Source organism: Crocuta crocuta, unplaced genomic scaffold, assembly GCF_008692635.1.
Source record: "Crocuta crocuta isolate KB4526 unplaced genomic scaffold, BGI_CrCroc_1.0 scaffold168, whole genome shotgun sequence".
Classification (NCBI taxonomy): Eukaryota; Metazoa; Chordata; class Mammalia; order Carnivora; family Hyaenidae; genus Crocuta; species Crocuta crocuta.
The window spans coordinates 3,118,051-3,135,750 of NW_027532591.1; the positions used below are offsets into that span (position 1 = coordinate 3,118,051).

At 33.8% G+C, this 17,700-nt stretch overlaps 1 protein-coding gene across 4 annotated transcripts in view; it reads right to left on the bottom strand.

Annotated features, from left to right (window-relative positions):
* FAF1 (Fas associated factor 1) overlaps positions 1–17,700 on the bottom strand; it is a 449,320-nt gene that overhangs the window by 191,455 nt on the left and 240,165 nt on the right. The window lies entirely within an intron of this gene.

Below are 17,700 nucleotides of genomic sequence, written 5' to 3' on the forward strand. Positions count from 1 at the left end.
CCCCTGCTCACGCTGTCTCTCTCTCAGAAATACATTAAAAAAAAAAAAATTGAAAAAAATCTAAACCAAATTTAAAAGTAGATTCTCACTGAACACTAGATGAAATAATAGTTCAAGAAACATCTCCCTTTGCCAGTTGTTTTTATATTCCTGAATGGTTTCAAGTTTCTATTCAGTCAAGAAACTTTAGGTACACAGTTTTCACCTCTGATGGACTATAATTATAAATGTTAATAATCTATTTTTAAATGACTCAATTTAAATTTTTAAATGACTCAAGATGTGCAATAAATAAAAGATATACCTTAAGTTTCAATGTGGGAGAGAGAAGATAGTAGTTTTTGTTTATTCTGCTTTGCTTTGTTTTGTTATTTGGAGAGGGCAGGAGGAAAAATCTAAAGGTTTTTATTGTTTGACATAAGTATCAAAGATATAAAAACACAGGGGCACCTAGCTGGCTCAGGTGGTTAAGCATCTGACTTTGGCTTAGGTCATGCTCTCATAGTTTGTGGGTTCTAGCCCTGCGTTGGGCTCGGTGCTGACAGCTCAGAGCCTGGAGCCTGTTTCAAATTCTGTATCTTCCCCTCTCTCTCTGCCCCCACCCGGCTTGTGCTTTCTCTCTCTCTCTCTCAAAAATGAAGAAACATTAAAAACAACTTTAAAGATAAAAAATACAGATTACTTCTTTGATATCATCCCAAATTAAAAACTACTTCAACAGCAGATTTATTAACTGAGAGCGATCCATTAACATACTAGTTAGAGTCTTCCTGAAAATAGAGTAATGATATTTTTAAAATACTATTAAAGATGAAAAACTGTTTTTCTCAACATGCAACATTATACCTTTTCATTTTAAAAGGACAGGAGGCAAGTAATTTACCAGAATAAAGTGTTGGAAGGTTAAACTCTATGTTACCTAGTAATTAAGATGTGTCATATCAGTCTTAAGTTTTTCTTCTAAATAGGTCACAGAAATTCTATTTCATTCTCAATGTACAAACTTAAAAAAATAACAAATCCTAAGAATGGAGAGATCACCCATCTTAATTACCTCTTCAAAGTCAGTTATGGGATTACCTGATTGTAACAAATGAAACTAGTATTGAACATAATCTGTTCAATAATACCACTTCAATATGGAAAACAAGCAGCATTCATTCATGTTTTAAAAATGTAGAATCCTAACGTATCATGTTGTCTAATTTCAGCATCTTGTATCACATTACTGTTTATTATGCATAAACACACCTAAGTTATCCTACCAGTGAAATAGAGATATATATTTACCAAGGAGAAGAAAAAAAAAAACAAAGCAAAACATGGAACTCAATCTATTTTTATCTCTAATGTACAACTGTGAAAAAGACTATGTAAGTGAGAACTGAGGAGCTTGGGGGCATGGTTTGATCCTCACTCAATTCAAAAAAACAGCTTTTTTCAGAGGTTCTTAGCAATGGCCTTCCTACCATGCAGCAGTCATATTAAGTTTGGAAATTTTCATTAGTTATTATCAACCCAACAATATAACCAAATGCAACTGGATAAACTTCTGACCACTTCCACTAGTTAAGATTATTTTGTCATGCTTAAAGAGAAAGGTGTTCCATAAACACCTATTATTATATTATCTACCTATTATATTAATAAAACAAAAGGAAAGAGCAGAAGAGAGGGTTTGAGGAGACTTTATACCTTAACACAAAATTCCTTTCTTAAAGTTATTTTTGAATTAGATTCAATCTAGACAATTGAATTTGTCTAAATACACTAAGCTTCATCAGCTACTGGGGGTGGGGAAGGCATGACAAATAATTACATCTGTTGGAAAGGTGGCAAGTCTACCCCAGCATTGGAGAGTATACACAAATACTATGGGTTGGATATATAAACAAATAACTCTGGAATGGGATTCTTTAAATTCCACCTTAATTCCAAAATACAACAATATGGTATTATGAAATAAACAGTATTTTTCTTCTTCCATTAACTCATCTGTAACTGCACTGAAATGAATAACATTCCTTTGCTATTCTAAGCCTGAAAAGCATGTTCTGGCTATAGTGTTATGTTGGTATAAAGCACAACGCCAGACTGATGTGCTGAACAAAAGTGATCAAAGTTAGAGTAATGTTAGCCATTGCACAAGTATTTGGCTTCATTGTTCTTCCCAGAATGACATCTGTTAAGCAACTTGTCATAGAATAAACTGGTTAATGCAGACAGATCTTGGCTGAGACGGTACAACGTAAAGCATATTAGGCTAATATTTGATTGTTCCAATGAAAAAGCTAAATTGATAGTTTCTGAGATTAAGCGAAAAGAATCATGTATTAAACCATAGTCACTAAGCAACAATTTAAGAGAAAATAAACTAGTTTTCCAAAAATAATTCTGTATTTTATCAATGCTGTAACTATAGACAGATTTTACCATTATATGAAAGAAAGATAAGTGATACAATAGCAAAAGTGCAAAATGAGTGATGGTTTTACTAATGGAGATATTGAAATTCTATTGCCTTCATTGACAGTTTTACTGAATTAAAATTTTACACCACAATCTTGCAGAGAAGGAAAAAAATCTCAAACATACACAAAACTTAAAAATTATTCTTTTAAGACATTAATATTTTAGGAAACCTGAATAACAAAATACAACTGTGTATAAAATGATGCAGATGAATTTAAGGTCATTACGAATCAAATGAAGAACACAGAGTTCTCTCAGAGAGGGAAGAAGGACGGAGAAACAGAGGAAGGAGAGTAAGAGACTGTGAGGAGAAAGGCAGGACTATGTGGAAGGTGGAAAAGGAACAGGGAGAAAGACAGAGAAATTGAGAGTGACTGATTTGAGAGATTTGAGAGCACTTGAGAGAGGCAGTAAGAACACAAAAACAAGCTGGGCCTCTTCCCCAGCTGCCATTATTGTACTACTCTGATGGAGTTTCATCTTTAGAGATTTGTGTTAAATTCTAGTTAAGGACAAGTGACACTTCACAGGGTAACATTTCCTAAGGGCCCTTTTGTCTTACACATTTTCTTTGATCAGCATTGGCTCAATATTTTGCTGAACCTTCATAATCTTTTCAATTCTGGTTATACATTAAGCTCTAAATCTAGGAGATTTCAGGCTGCTAAACTATGCAAATGTTTCAATTAGTTCTGAAGAAATTTAATAAATGCTTTGATTGTCAGACTAATATTAAAGCTATGTTGCAAACTATATTGTACATGGATCAAGTATTCTAGATTGGCAATAGACTTTCCAGAGTTTGTTTTCCAGATTTCCTAAAAGGATAGTTTCATTTCTTCCCATTGCTTCAGATAAGACAGTTGTTTGTGACCAGGAAAAAAAAAATCAGATAAACTTGAAATAGTATAAAATATACTACTGATTTGTTTATTTACTTTTCATTATTAATAAATACGTTTATTATATTATAATTAATGTAAAAAGCTAAGTAATGATCTCCACTTCAAACTTCATTATTTCCGCAATGTGGAAATTTCAGTGATAAACACAGCAATGGGGAAAGATCACTTTATTATGAACCTGTTTAATATAAAATTAAAAATAATAGTCATCTCCCACAAAGTTTTCTTTTGAGTTCCATCAAGTTTCAAACAATTTTATTTTTTAGTTAAATTTTATCAGAATTTCTTACAAAAGAGTTCTTAGGAAATTACTCTGCTAAAGGCTAAATTCTGAGTCTCAGATTAGCCTCAAATGAGCTGTTGGTAGTTATTCAAATTTAAATATAAAAAACTTAGTAGATAACTTGTCAGCCTTAATAAAATCATTTCTTGTATGCTAAATGTTGATCAAACTACTGAAAAACATTTCAGAGAATTTTAAATGTCATTCCGGTATTATCCAAGTGAAAGCAGAAAAGTCACAAGGTTTGAGGTATTATGGCATAATGAGAGGAGAGAACTAGATTTCTAGTCTTAACATTGCCCAGCTGTTATTGTGGGCAAATCTGAGACTTAGTTTATTCAATATTAGAAGAGAATAAAACAAGATCACTTCTAATTTTCGAAGTTCTAAAATCCTATGATTTTATGACAGTATTGGAATTAATCCTAGGAACAAGAAAAGAAGAGCTGAATTATATGTAAGACAACCAAGTAATGAGGGAAAGTTTAAAATTATTTAATGCTATAACATGAAGAAAAATAATAAAAAGTCAATACATCAAAAAGGAAAACCACAGAAAATTTCAGGTAAAAACACAAATATTATGTATAGTAAGCATATTAGGTAAATTTTTTCCTTAGATGAGAAAAGTCTGAGCGTCTGCTTTTATCACACTAAAAAGTCTACATTTTTTAAAAGGCTACATAACATTTTCCTCTCATGAGATTCATTTAAAAATAAAGCCTATCATGTTGGTTTCCCAAATAACTATTCCATGAACGAAATGTTATCATTGAGGCTATGGTTTTGCCAGAATACTAGCAAATGACACAGTTGTAAAGTGCTATTGATTTATGTCAACATCTTTAAAATTCTGAAGTCTGGCCCAGGATTCTTAATATATCAAACATTTTAACAAACAAACAAATGAAACAAAATACTTAAATGCCATGGGATTAGAACACCTATCAATTTATGAGCATTCCAGTTCTTACATTTTCTGAATTAAGACTATTATGGCAAATTACAACCCTTACCAAAAAGCACCCTGAAACTACACACATCTATCTCATTCTCTTACCAATCTTAGAAGCAAAAGTCCTTTGGTCATATTAGAATGTGAACTTACCCAAATTTTAAATATGTCAAACTTTGAACTCCAAGTACTTCACACTATCACATGATGATCTGGGTAAGAGTTTGCTAAATAATAACTGCACTGAACAAATAAGAATTTGTGTGTGGGTGTTTAAATCAAAATAAAGCATACAGACTAGGCTTACTTCCAGTTTCCTAGCAATCTTTGGTGCCCTGAAAGGCTTATAGTTAAAAAACCAATCATTCCTGATCCAGACGGGGTTTTGTACACATACTTCATATTTAAGAACTTTTCTTTTTCTTCTTCTTTTTTAAAACATATTATATACTCATTGCAGTTGCAGATGGATTTGTTTTACTAAGATGCAAGTTAAAACCCTCCTAAAAATCCTTCCTGAACAAAAACACTTGAAACCGGATGGTGCAAGGGGAATGAGAAGGTGGCATCAGTAATCAAATGTTAATTAGCAAGCTTTTTTTCCCCTTCCCTCAGGGCTGGCCTGTGTTGGAGAATTCAAATCAGAAATCAATGCTCCAAGTGTTTAACTATTACTTCTTCTCATTAACCATTTAAAAGACTCAGCAATTCTCTCCTCATAAAAACAGTAACTGGAGACATTTCTTTTTCTCAAATACCATCTTTCCAGAAAACAATGAAGATGTTGTTTGAAGAAAACTATAAAACTGAAGTTGCTTTCAATTAGGATTTGAATTAACTGTATTCCGCTCTTTAAAAAATCTTTTGGCTCTAACTGAATTCTTCATTCCAATAACTGTAACTAAGTTTTGCTTTGTACACCATACTTAAAAAACTTATTCTACTTCTTACCTGTCAGTAAAGAAGTCTGACAATTGGCATTTTAAAAGATTACTGGGAATGATGACAATAAAGCTAATCAAATATGAAAATGAATCTGAATGTGTATACTCGGAAATGGATTTTGGCAATCCTACAAAATTACCAAGGATAAGATTTAACACTTCATTAGAAAAATGGTTATATTCATAAATCCCTTTCCTAAAAGTTTGGTGTGGGTGAAAATGATGTAAAAACTGCAAAGTTAGACCATATTTCAAGTAAGGGAACCAATAATAATAAGCTTATTAAAATAAATTTCTGGGGCACCCAGGTGGCTCAGTCAGTTAAACGTCTGGCTCTCCATCTCGGCTCAGGTCATGATCTCATGGTTTGCAAGTTTGAGCCCCTATGTAAAAAGCCTGTTGAGATTCTCTCCCTCTCTCTTTGCCCCTCCCTGGCTTGCTGGCACTCAGATGCTCTCTTTCTCTCTAAATAAATAAATAAATTTTAAAAAATAGCTTAAAATAAGTCATACCTTTAGCTAAAGGTTAAGCCTGGATTTTAAAAGAGAATTCCTAAAGTACTAAGATGAGCAAGGCTGAGAATGTTTCTCAAATAGGAAAGATGCAAATTTTAAGACCTTTCTGGGAAAAAAAAGGTTTAGAGAAATTGTGAAGCTGTAGAAGTTGAAATCATAAACAATAAATACAACAATTATTTTCCTACAACAGTGGTTCTCAAAGTGTGGTACCTGGACATAACAGTATTAATATCACCTTGAAACTAGAAATGAAAATTTGGTGGATCCACCACAGACCTAGTGTTTTGGAAACTATGGAGCCCAGCAATCTGTGTTTTAAGGAGCCCTTGAGGTAATTCTTACTAAGCCAAGTTTAAGAAGCACTGTTGTAGGATGTAGGAGTTATAGGTTTTCCCAGATAACCATGTCTCTCTAGTATACTCATTCTAAAGTCCCTTTGAATTTGTGCCTACTGTAGCCAATCCTTTTTGAGAATAATTATGATTAATAATAATTTGTTACAAAAATTTGACATGCTATAATTTTATTTGAATGTTAAAGTTATCATTGTTAGTCTAAGAAATTCATGACACCCTACCACCTCTTTACTATAGACTTTATAGCACTGAAATAATTGATAATAATTTTCACCATTGAGAATCTGTGCTTTTCTTCAGTTTTTTTACCTTAAACTAAGTGTGACTGCTTTCTGGCTATAATATATATTTGGACATTGCAGTAAAATTGCAAATCCACAAAAAATGATCTATTGGTCACACTAAATAAACTTGGAAGATACCTGTATACATCAGCTGAATTGAAGAATGCTCCTAAACATTAGAAAACTATGTTTGGGGGCACCTGGATGGCTCAACTGGTTGAACAATAGGACTTTGGTTCAGGTCATGATCTCACAGGTCTTGAGATCAATCCCCAATCGGCTTACTGCTGTCAGCCTGGAATCCACTTTGGATCCTCTATACCTCTCTCTCTGCTGCTCCCCTGCTTGTGCTCTCTCAAAAATACATAAACATTTGGCATGCCTGAGTGTCTTAGTTGGCTGGGCGTCCGACTTTGGCTCAGGTCATGATCTCACAGTTCCTGAGTTTGAGCCCCACGTCAGGCTCTGTGGTGACAGCTCAGAGCCTGGAGCCTGTTTCAGATTCTGTGTCTCCCTCTCTCTCCAAAGTAAACATTAAAAAAAATTTTTAATGCATAACATTTAAAAAAAATAAAAAAGGAAACTATGTTAGAAGCAAATGAAAAGCTAAAGTTTTTTTTGTTTGTTTTTTGTCTCTCTCATAGGCTAGCTGAAACAAGACCCAAAGGAAAAATAGCAAAAGGTTAACCTCCTATGAGTCAGTCAAGACCTTGTCCTACAGAGCAATATCTCCTCTCTATACTTTATGGAAACTGTAAGAGAGTACAGTTTTCCCAACTATTTAATGGTCCATTAGACACAAATGTTTTTTAATGTCTGCAATGAATATATCTATCATTCACTCAATAAATACTCTTAATATTTATCCTTTTATTATTTTTTGAAAGAATTTATAAAAAGTTTATTTTTGTCATAGCCAGCACACATCAAACTTTTTTTTCATTTTATTTTTAAGTAAACTCTATACCCAGTGTGGGGCTTGAATTCATGACCCTGAGATCAAGAGTCATATGCTCTACTGAGTTAGCCAGGCACTCTAAACTATCTTAACTTTTAAAGCTAACTTGTTGGGGCCTCTGGTAAGCCCAGTCAGTAAAGCATCGACTTTTGATCCCTCCCTCTTAAAATCAAGTAAATTAAGGCACCTGGGTGGCTCAGTAGGTTTAGCAACAAACTCTTGGTTTTGGCTCAGGTCATGATCTCACAGTTTGTGAGTTCAAGCCCTGTGTTAGGCTCCAGAGATGGCAGTATGGATTCTGCTTGGGGTTTTCTCTCTCTGCCCCTCCCCTGACTGCACTGTCTCCTTCTCTCTCAAAATAAATAAATAAACTTTACAAAATAAATCAAGTAAATGAATCAATCTATAATTCCTTCCACAATGGAAAACACCAATTAGGTCAAAAGTCTATCCTAGAAATAAATGGAGCAATTATAAGAACATTTTTAGAAGTTTTACTTTAACTTAAAACCATTTTATAAAGTTTAATTTTATGTACTACTTCAAAGATTGAGTGTGTAAACCAAGAAATACTTATACATCCAAAATGTTTTGAGTTTTAAGTCAGAATTTTAGTAGACAATTTGATATAATGTCAGCAGTGTGTAAGTTAATCTTAAGGATATAATTGTGTTTAAAGCCAAATATTTAGCTATAAGGATATTCAATGTATCATTAGACATATGCAAAACTGGCACCATTCTTAGAAGGATAATTAAATAAATAAATAAGATATCATACATCCATTAAAATGATGATGTAGAACCAGGGTCAGTCAAGTACAGCCCAGAGACCAAATTCAGTCTTCTAAGTTTGTAAATAAAGTTGTATTGGAATACCACCACTTCCATTTGTTTATACTGTCTGTGGCTGCTTCTGAATTACCATGATGGCAGAGCTGAGTAGATGCAACAGAGGATATATGGCCTGCAAAGCCTAAAATATTTACTATTTAGCCTTTTACAGAAAAAGTTTGCTGACCCTGATGTAGAAGAGTATTTACTAACATAAAAAGTTGTTACATATTAGAAAAATGAGGTTACAAAATTATGTACATTTCTGCTTATTATATATATGTCTGAACAGGATATGCACAGAAAATGATACATTATAAATGCACAGAAAAAAGATACATAATAAGGGTAAAATTTGTTCCCTCAGTATCATGGGTTTATGAATTAATTTTTTTTTTTTTGAAGTTTCTATTAGTTCTGTAATAAGAATTTTGTTTTGCTTTGTTTTAATTCAAAGTATAGGCATACCACTGGAGACAGAACAACCTGTTTTCATTTCAGCTATGCTACTAATTATAGGTAACCCTGAACAAAGGAAAGGGGAAGAGAAGCAAGTGAACATTTGTTCAGTATCTTCTACAAACCAGGAACTTGGTTTTATATTAATATATCTTCACAATAACGTTTACATATATTACTATTTTCATTTTAAAATGAGGAAACTGAGGCTCAGAGACAACAAATAAGTTATTCCAGTTAATAAATGGTGAGATTAGGGTTTAATTTAGTTTTCTGAGATTCTGAAGTCTAGATTCTTTCACGACTATAATATATCTTCTCTTAGCCTAAATTTCCTCTTCCGTAAAATAAAGCGTTGTAATAAATTATCCTTAAAATTCTTTTTTACCTGACACTTTTATCATTGTAATGTGTAAGATTTTCTATGAGAGCATTTACACTTTAAATGGTGGGCATTAAGTGGTAAAAAGTAAGAGTGACCAACTATGAATAAAACCTCTGTCATGAGACCAAGAGAGCCTTTTCAGACTTCTTGTGCTGTAAAAGGCAATGAAGAGCAAGTTACAGGCTATAGATTTTTGTACTTTTAAGTGCTATAGAGGAATGACAACTGCCAGATCAAATAGAAACTTGTTATTGTTTCAACAATTGAATGCGGCCTTCACAGTAAGAGGGCAGTTCTTGGTGTCACACACAACTGGGAAAGAAATAGCAAGATAAAAAATTTTCAAAGGAAAATAAATCAAGGCAAGGAGAACAGTTAAAACAGTAGGTAAACTTTATAAAGTGAGGGGTAGCAAAAGCTCTTTCTCTTATAAGCTTTTACCCAAAGCCTTCAGAGTTTCTACCGCATGCTATTTTAAGAGTTTTGTCTGGAATGAAAGAATATAAAGACATTTATTTACACTATGGGCCTGCTGATCTTTTTCTTTGCCAAAATCCAGTAGTAAATCAATTATGCCCTATCTTGTTATTTATTCTAGTTTTCCTTTTCTCAATGGTTGGGCACTCTTACCAACTTCTCTTCTATGTTTTGATTTGGACAATGAAATTCTGGTGAAGTATTTGTTTTATTTGCAACCTTTACATATTCTAATGTAAAATTGTGGGGCAATGGCAGTAATCTACCCAATTTGTTTTCTTATAGAATTGCATTTTCTTTAAAATTTTACACACACACACACACACACACACTAAACTACTTGCCCAAATATCATTTAGTTAGTTAATGTCTAGCTCAGGATGATAATGCAGATTTAAAAAAATTCTTTAATCCATTTCTTCTTTCCTCTTAAAAAAACATTTTTTTTTTTTTACAAGAAAAGATCATTGCTTCTCCAGCAGCTTTAAATGTTTAAAAGTGCTGCCAATCCTACTGTTTTGGGTAGATTGTCTTTATATTTTGATGAAGACTGCATATCCTTTCCCATTCTGGTAGCACCACACTGATGCTCAGACATGATGTTTATATTTACTTTGCTGCTTTCTGTTGCCCATCCAGGCCTTTGCTTTTCTCTGAGATACTGAAAAAAGTGGTGGGAACCATCAGCAATGGAAGCTCAGTCTATAATCAGGTCTCTTATAATTTTATCTTTTCTTGTTAACAAAAAAATGCAAAAAACAAAGACAACAAAGGGACTTAGTGTTGGGGTCTGCCATGAATACTAAAGTGGCCTGGGGGTGTGGCTCATCAAGTGAAAATAAACCATTCAAGTCATCCACATCAAGGAGAAAGTTTGGGAACAACTAGGCCAGTGTTTGCATTTGGGGCCCTGGAGTCAGGAGAGTTACACTTCCCTTCACTCTGCTTAACCAAGGCACCAGAGACAACCTATTTAACCTCTTCTTTCGGAAATACTAAGTAATCTCTTCCAAAGAACAGTCCTGAGAAATATTTAAGTGTGTCCGGTTAAGTTTTCTGACTTTAACTTGCTGGTTTCCAAGATCAGCTTTCAGTATTACTCTCTCCAAGAGATATGTGGGTGGGAGGGCAAGGAGGATATTGTAAGGAAAGTAGCTGCCATGGCTAAGAGCAAGGTTGTAATAAGACAATAGGTACCAAAATCACATGCCTAGTTAATTTTAGGTGAATGAGATAGAGTTGGATACTGGTTCCAAGGGACAATTTAATTAAAGCTTATCAAAGTGAACTGACACTATGAACTAAAGTCTAATACTACACACCAAACCCAAACTAAGGACCGATGCTGCCAATGCTCAGAAGCTCGACACACTGGCTTTTAATTAAGGCAGTTACAATCCGATCCCAAGGATTTCACTGTTAGGGTTGGCTCTGAAATGTAAATATAGCTATTTAAGAAAGAAAATAACAGGAATACCCTAGCATTCCACTTAATGTATTACTAAGATCAGAGAATTTTTTTAAATCACAATTCATTAAATAAGCAGGCATTCTAAATAAACTGTCTGAAGTCTCCTGTTAAAAAAAAAATTACTCCTATTTATTCATTAACAAAGCTATTCCTTAGCTCATCCCTGCCATAACCTACTCTATTCAAAACCATATGGGAAAGGACATTAAAAAACCGCCACAAACCATGGACTTCTGGTATTAGTGCTACACACTGCATACCCCTATTCATTATTCTACCTCCCTTGTTTAATCTATCATTAAGATTCAGTGACCCTACACTAAATTTAAAGCAGATCCTTCCTTCCTCCCATGCCTAAATTCACATACTTTTCTAGTTGGGGATGCCCTCAAGTATTAACAACTCTACGGGGTTTCTCTAATCTCAGCTCTGAACTATGTCATGCTATAGAACCAAGAAATTGCTGTTTTACATCTCTAACTATGGAGGCTTCCATATAAAAGGACCATATAATTTACTTAATAAGATAAAGGGGGAAAAATCACCATTTAATAAGTATTTTTTTCATTGTAGATGGTAAAAGAGGCACATGGAGACACTGTCATATGCTATGTTGTTTAACAAGTTAATAATACCTACAGGCATTACTTCAACTGTATTTATCACAGAACTCAGAGTTTTAAATAATGGTGAAAATGTCAGGTGTTGACTGTCTTAATAGAAGGAAAAAACAAAGGAAAAAACACAGTGATTTAAATATATAGTTGATAAAACAATCATTTTGGAGACAAGAGATTTCAAGAAATTAGCAAGGTAATATTTCTAGAAAATGTTAAACTTCATTTTCAAATTAGAAAAAAAATCTAATGTACAATGTGGCAAAATAAAGAGTAAGGAGTCATGTGTATGACAGTCTATCAGTGCTAACAGGTTTCTGTGATGATAGAAATCTTCTATCTGTGCTGTCCAATAGGGTGGCCACTAGTCCCATGAGGCTACTAAACATTAAAACATAGCTAGCTAGTGTAGTTGGGTAAGGAACAGAATTTAAACTTAAATTGCCATATGTGAATAGTACTTATCCTACTGAACAGTATATTAAGATTACTTAAGAAACTGGAGAATACAGAGCAATATAAAAACATACCACTGATAAAACTATGTACTTACATACTTCATCTCATTCTTTTTCTCTATAGTCCTTGAGACATAAAGGTAGAAATATTGTGCTAAATAAATTTTTCACATGTATACTTTTATTGTTTTTAATGATGTTATTTTATTTTATTTTTTTTAATGATGTTAAAGTAGCCTAATACCTATCAATAGGAACTATATGCTTTAGTATTCTGCAATTGAAGGAACTGTGATAGAAAACACATAAATGAAACCTTATTTGAAAAAAAACCAGCAATAATGGGCTATAACATAATCATTAAATATCCAAGAGAGTCAAATATTCTTTAGTTAAAAATTAAAAATTTTAAGTTTGATTTAAATAACTGCCACATTATGTAGGTCTAATTATTCATCAATTCATTCATTCACTCATTCATTCATTCACAAAATGGTTACCTGGGAACAATTACAATGATTTAGATGCTACTATAACAAATCATGTTAACTGTACACCTGGCAGTGTCTCATTTAAGAGAGTGATGATTCAAAATTAATTCCTTCCTTTTTGGGCCAAGATTCCTAAAGTATTCATAGAAGCAGAGCTAGAAAGGTGCATCTGGGTAACTTAGTCGATTAAACATCCGACTCTTGATTTTTGGTTCAGGTCATGATCTTGAGGTTCGTGAGACAGAGCCCCACACTTGACAGTGTGGAGCCTGCTTGGGATTCTCTCTTTGCTCCCTTCCCATGTGCATGTATCCTCTTTCTCTCTCTCTCAAAATAAATAAACCGAAGAAAAAAAATTTTTAAAAACAGCTGGGAAGAGACAGATACAATGGATGCTATAACTACTTCCAGTCTTAAACTCTGTTCTTTACTGATTCAGTAGTTCTTACCTCAGTTATTACAATACAGCAAACAAAGTGCTGGGTGAACAAGATATAGACCTCTACACTCCCTTAAGGAACTACATCTAGTTAGTAAGAAAATATGTGGTAAGAAAATAAAATGACTGACTGCATGAAAAAAAATGTAGATGGGACCAGAGAAAAGAGTTAAGAATTAAATATAAAATATATCTCCTCCTTTAAAAAAGTAGATCATCGGGGAGCCTGGGTGGTTCAGTTGGTTGGGTGTCTGACTTTGGCTCAGGTCATGATCTCGCAGTCTGTGGGTTTGAGCCCTGCGTTGGGCTCTGTGCTGACAGCTCGGAGCCTGGAGCCTGCTTCAGATCCTGTGTCTCCCCTTCTCTCTGCCCCTCCCCTGCTCATGTTCTCTCTCTCTCTGTTTCTCAATAATAAATATTAAAAAAAATTTGATCATCTTTTTATTAATGCTAAAAATTAGGGTGACAGTATAAAAACACTTTTAATGAAAGTACATAATGAGCTAATAACAAAGTACTAGAAGAATTTCTCACTGGATTTTATAACCAACAGATAAACCCATTCTAAGTTTAACAAGTACATTCTTTGAGTGCTAATAATTCATGAGCATTCATATGGTCATCTAGCCAGTCAAAAAATATCTGAATGCCTACAATGAGGATGGTACTATTTTGTAGTAGTTACTAAGAGACAAAGTCTCTGCCTTCATGGAATTTAAATTCATTCTATAGTATATGCATGGCAGGTGGGGGGGGGCACTAAGGAAGGAGACAGAAAAGAAGTAAGTGAATACATAAACAAGATAATTTCAGATTAGGTAAATTCTATGAAGGGTGATATTAGACTTCTACCAGTCATTCTCTATTTTAGATGAGCTGAATCCTGAATGAGAAGGGAGCTATCCCAGAAAGAGTATTCCAGAAAGAGAAACATGAAATGCAAAGGTACTAACAGGTGCTTTATATACATGTATATACTCTCTAATTCTTGGTATCAAGTTCAACCTAGTTTTTATTTATTTATTTTTTAACAGAAAAAGCATCTGAGGATTCAAACTCTCCAAGTAAGCAGAAAAGAAATCTATGGGACTCGGAGGCACTTTCTCTTTTTCACTGCACTGTGATACTTTCTCCAAACTCAAACTAGAAAAGTCTGTTCTTGGGGAGCCTGGGTGGCTCAGTCAGTTAAGCAGCTGACTTCGGCTCAGGTCATGATCTCACAGGGTTCATGAGTTTGAGCCCTGCATCGGGGTCTGTGCTGACAGCTTGGAGCCTGAGCCAGCTTCAGATTCTGTGTCTCCTTTTCTCTCTGCCCCTCCCCCACTTGCACTCTGTTTCTTTCTCTCTCTCTCAAAAATAAATAAACATTTAAAAAAAATTTTAATGAAAAGTCTGTTCTTTTTCAGTAGATTATTACTGCCCCCTCTACATTCCTTGCCAAAGAAATGTTACCCATACTGATCACTTACTTGGCTAACTCTTCCTTCACAGATTGGGTCATGCATTAGTTCAACTAGACTAAATAATCATAAACCCCAAATTACTGTCAGGTACAAATTAATAAAGTTTATTATACTAATAGCTAACTCAAAGGGATATTTCAGAGATTCTGATCAAAGATACCCTGTCTTCAAACACAGCTGGGTGTTGTTTGTATGTTTTAGCTCAAGTGAATAGATATTGTCATGTATTCCAGAATAAATGGCAAGTGCATTTGATCGTATTTTATCTTTTGTCATATTTCACTGCATTATGCCAATAGTGAATAAATTTCAAGATATCTACTCTTGAAAATTGTGGCAGCCTGGCAATCACATCCAAGGAAAACCAGTTATTTCAGAGCATCATTCTCTGATACCCCACCTCCTTCATGCTCTAAATTGAAAAAGATGACAGGAATAGCTATTGCTAAAGCATAGCTAGACCCCTATCACCTTGTTCATTTAAAAGTAAATCTGGTAAACTTTCTATACTTGTTATGTTTATGGCTCTTTCATTCATTCATTCAACAAATATTTGTCGGGTATTTCTGGAGTTCTGTCTCTGACAGTTATTAGAGAAGCCTTCTCAAATGCAAGTGTTCAGAGCAGCCTGAAAGGTAACATAAATGAGTGAAATGTGATGGGCAAATGGCATTTAGCTTTAGTTTTGAGGAAGCAAAACTGAGGTGCTGGTAAACTAGAGAGCATGCCTCATCCACTGAGGCAGCTTCTACTCTATCAATCAGCTGTTTGCTGCTATGGAAAATCTGGGATTTGATGTTGCCAGAATTTTCTCATTCATTGAGAGAATGCCAAAGCCAGGAATCCTGTTTTATTTTGTTTTTGTTGTTTTACATGTGACATGCCCAAACTTTTAAGTGTTGGCAACCAGTTCAAATATAAAACACTCTTTAAACAAAACCGGTAGCCAAACAAAAGAGTTGTTGCAGTTGCCAGTTTGCAACCTCTGCAAGAGAGATACAGGATAGATAAAGACACAATATTCTTCCCTTAAGGGAAGTCACAGCCCTGTGAGGGTTACATTCAGAAACAAATATTCATGGTACAATGTGTTAACTATTATGATAGAGATATCAATAAAGTATTACAAGTGCATAAAGAAGACTTAGCATAATGTCTTCTACCTTCATCCATATTGTTACAAATGGCAAGATTTCCTTCTTTTTTAAGGCTACATAATATTCCACTGTGTGTATAAATCATATTATTTTTATCCATTCATCTGTAGATGAGGAATCTGAGGCACAGAGAGAATATGTAACTTAACCAAGTTCACATAATAATAGTAAATGCCTCTCTATATTTTACTCCAGTTGTAACACATATGAAAAGGCAATAAATTATATACTACAATATATACGTTTTCTACAGTAAAACTAACAATATAAATCAAGAGTTTCAATGTTGTTAAAGTTCAACCATTACTATATGCACATTAACTAATCACTCTGTAATTCAATAAATACCAAAGTAACTTGGTTTGGAAACTGTAATATCACCAAGATAAACCAATACATACAGAAAAATGCTTCATTTCACTAGTAATTTAGAAAATGCAAATTAAAAAATACCATTCACACCTTTCAGATAGGTAACAACTAAAAATATTGACATAATCCAATGTTGGTGTAACATGCATGCTCACATAGCCGGTGGGTAAGGAAGAAAGTACAACTTTTTTGAGCGGGGACAATTTGGCAATATCTATTAAAATAAAATGAATGTAACCTTCAACCTAGCCATTCCATTTCTAAGTTGCTATCTTAGAGAAATCCATACAACTTATGAAGAGGAAGCTGTCAAATTTTTTTTTTAGGTTTCTGAGTTCTGAGTCATTTACAATGAAAATATTATTTGTGTACTTTCTGAGTAATTAAAAAGATAATAACTAACACTATGATGGAAAAACTGTTGTTATGCTTTTCAATGTTAACCTAAATGTTTATAATAATTTCTTCATTTTACTTTATATTACTAAGTTTAGAAAAGTATGAACTATGAAGCATATCTAGGCCACATGTGTAAACTACAAAAGGAAAATAATTTGGTTTGGGGGCTATCTGACATAGCCACTACCCATTCAAAATTAACACTTGATGTCAGGCCCCTTCTCTGCTCTAGGCAGCTTCAACCAACCCTAGCCATCCCACCCTTAAGATACCCCACAGTACCAAATTTAAAAACTGCATCAGTAATGTCCTCTATCTCTCATAAATACAAATAACATTAGCCTCATAGGCAAGTGAGTATACAAGCACTGTACACTACTGAAACCACAATGTCATTTTTTATCTAACTCATGGGTCAGGCAGTGTCAAGCATATATCTGAGGGCAAGTTCATTAGTGTTTGACCAGGGTACCACAGGGAATTCTTTTTTCCTCTGTCTTACACATTTCACAAAACACTACTTTTACAAGTAAAAACACAAGGAAGAAGGCAAGAACTGGACAATTGATAAAGTTAAACTAGTTGCTTTCTAAAAAATATATTTTCCTATGCCAGATTCTTTAATGCCACCAAATACAATAATCAACACACAGTACATTGTTTTGTAACTGCTAAATGTGGCAACAAAATTACTGAGGGAAAGAAAGCCAGTTTCTTTTAAAAAAGAAAGCATAGTTTTGAATTTCAACTTCATTCATTTTGATTTTTGAAATCATTCATCTGAATTCATTCACTTTGAATTTCAACTTCATTCACCCCTTCATTCAACTATTAAATGCTGTATGCTTTATACATGAACACATCCCTCAGTATCTCTACTAAATAGATGGCATTATTTCCACTTTACAGAGAAAAATGACATCTAATGATTTGCCCAACTGATACACTTGCTTCTCTATGCAGATTTTTAACAGTGAAAATGTAACATAGTCAAAACTAAATTA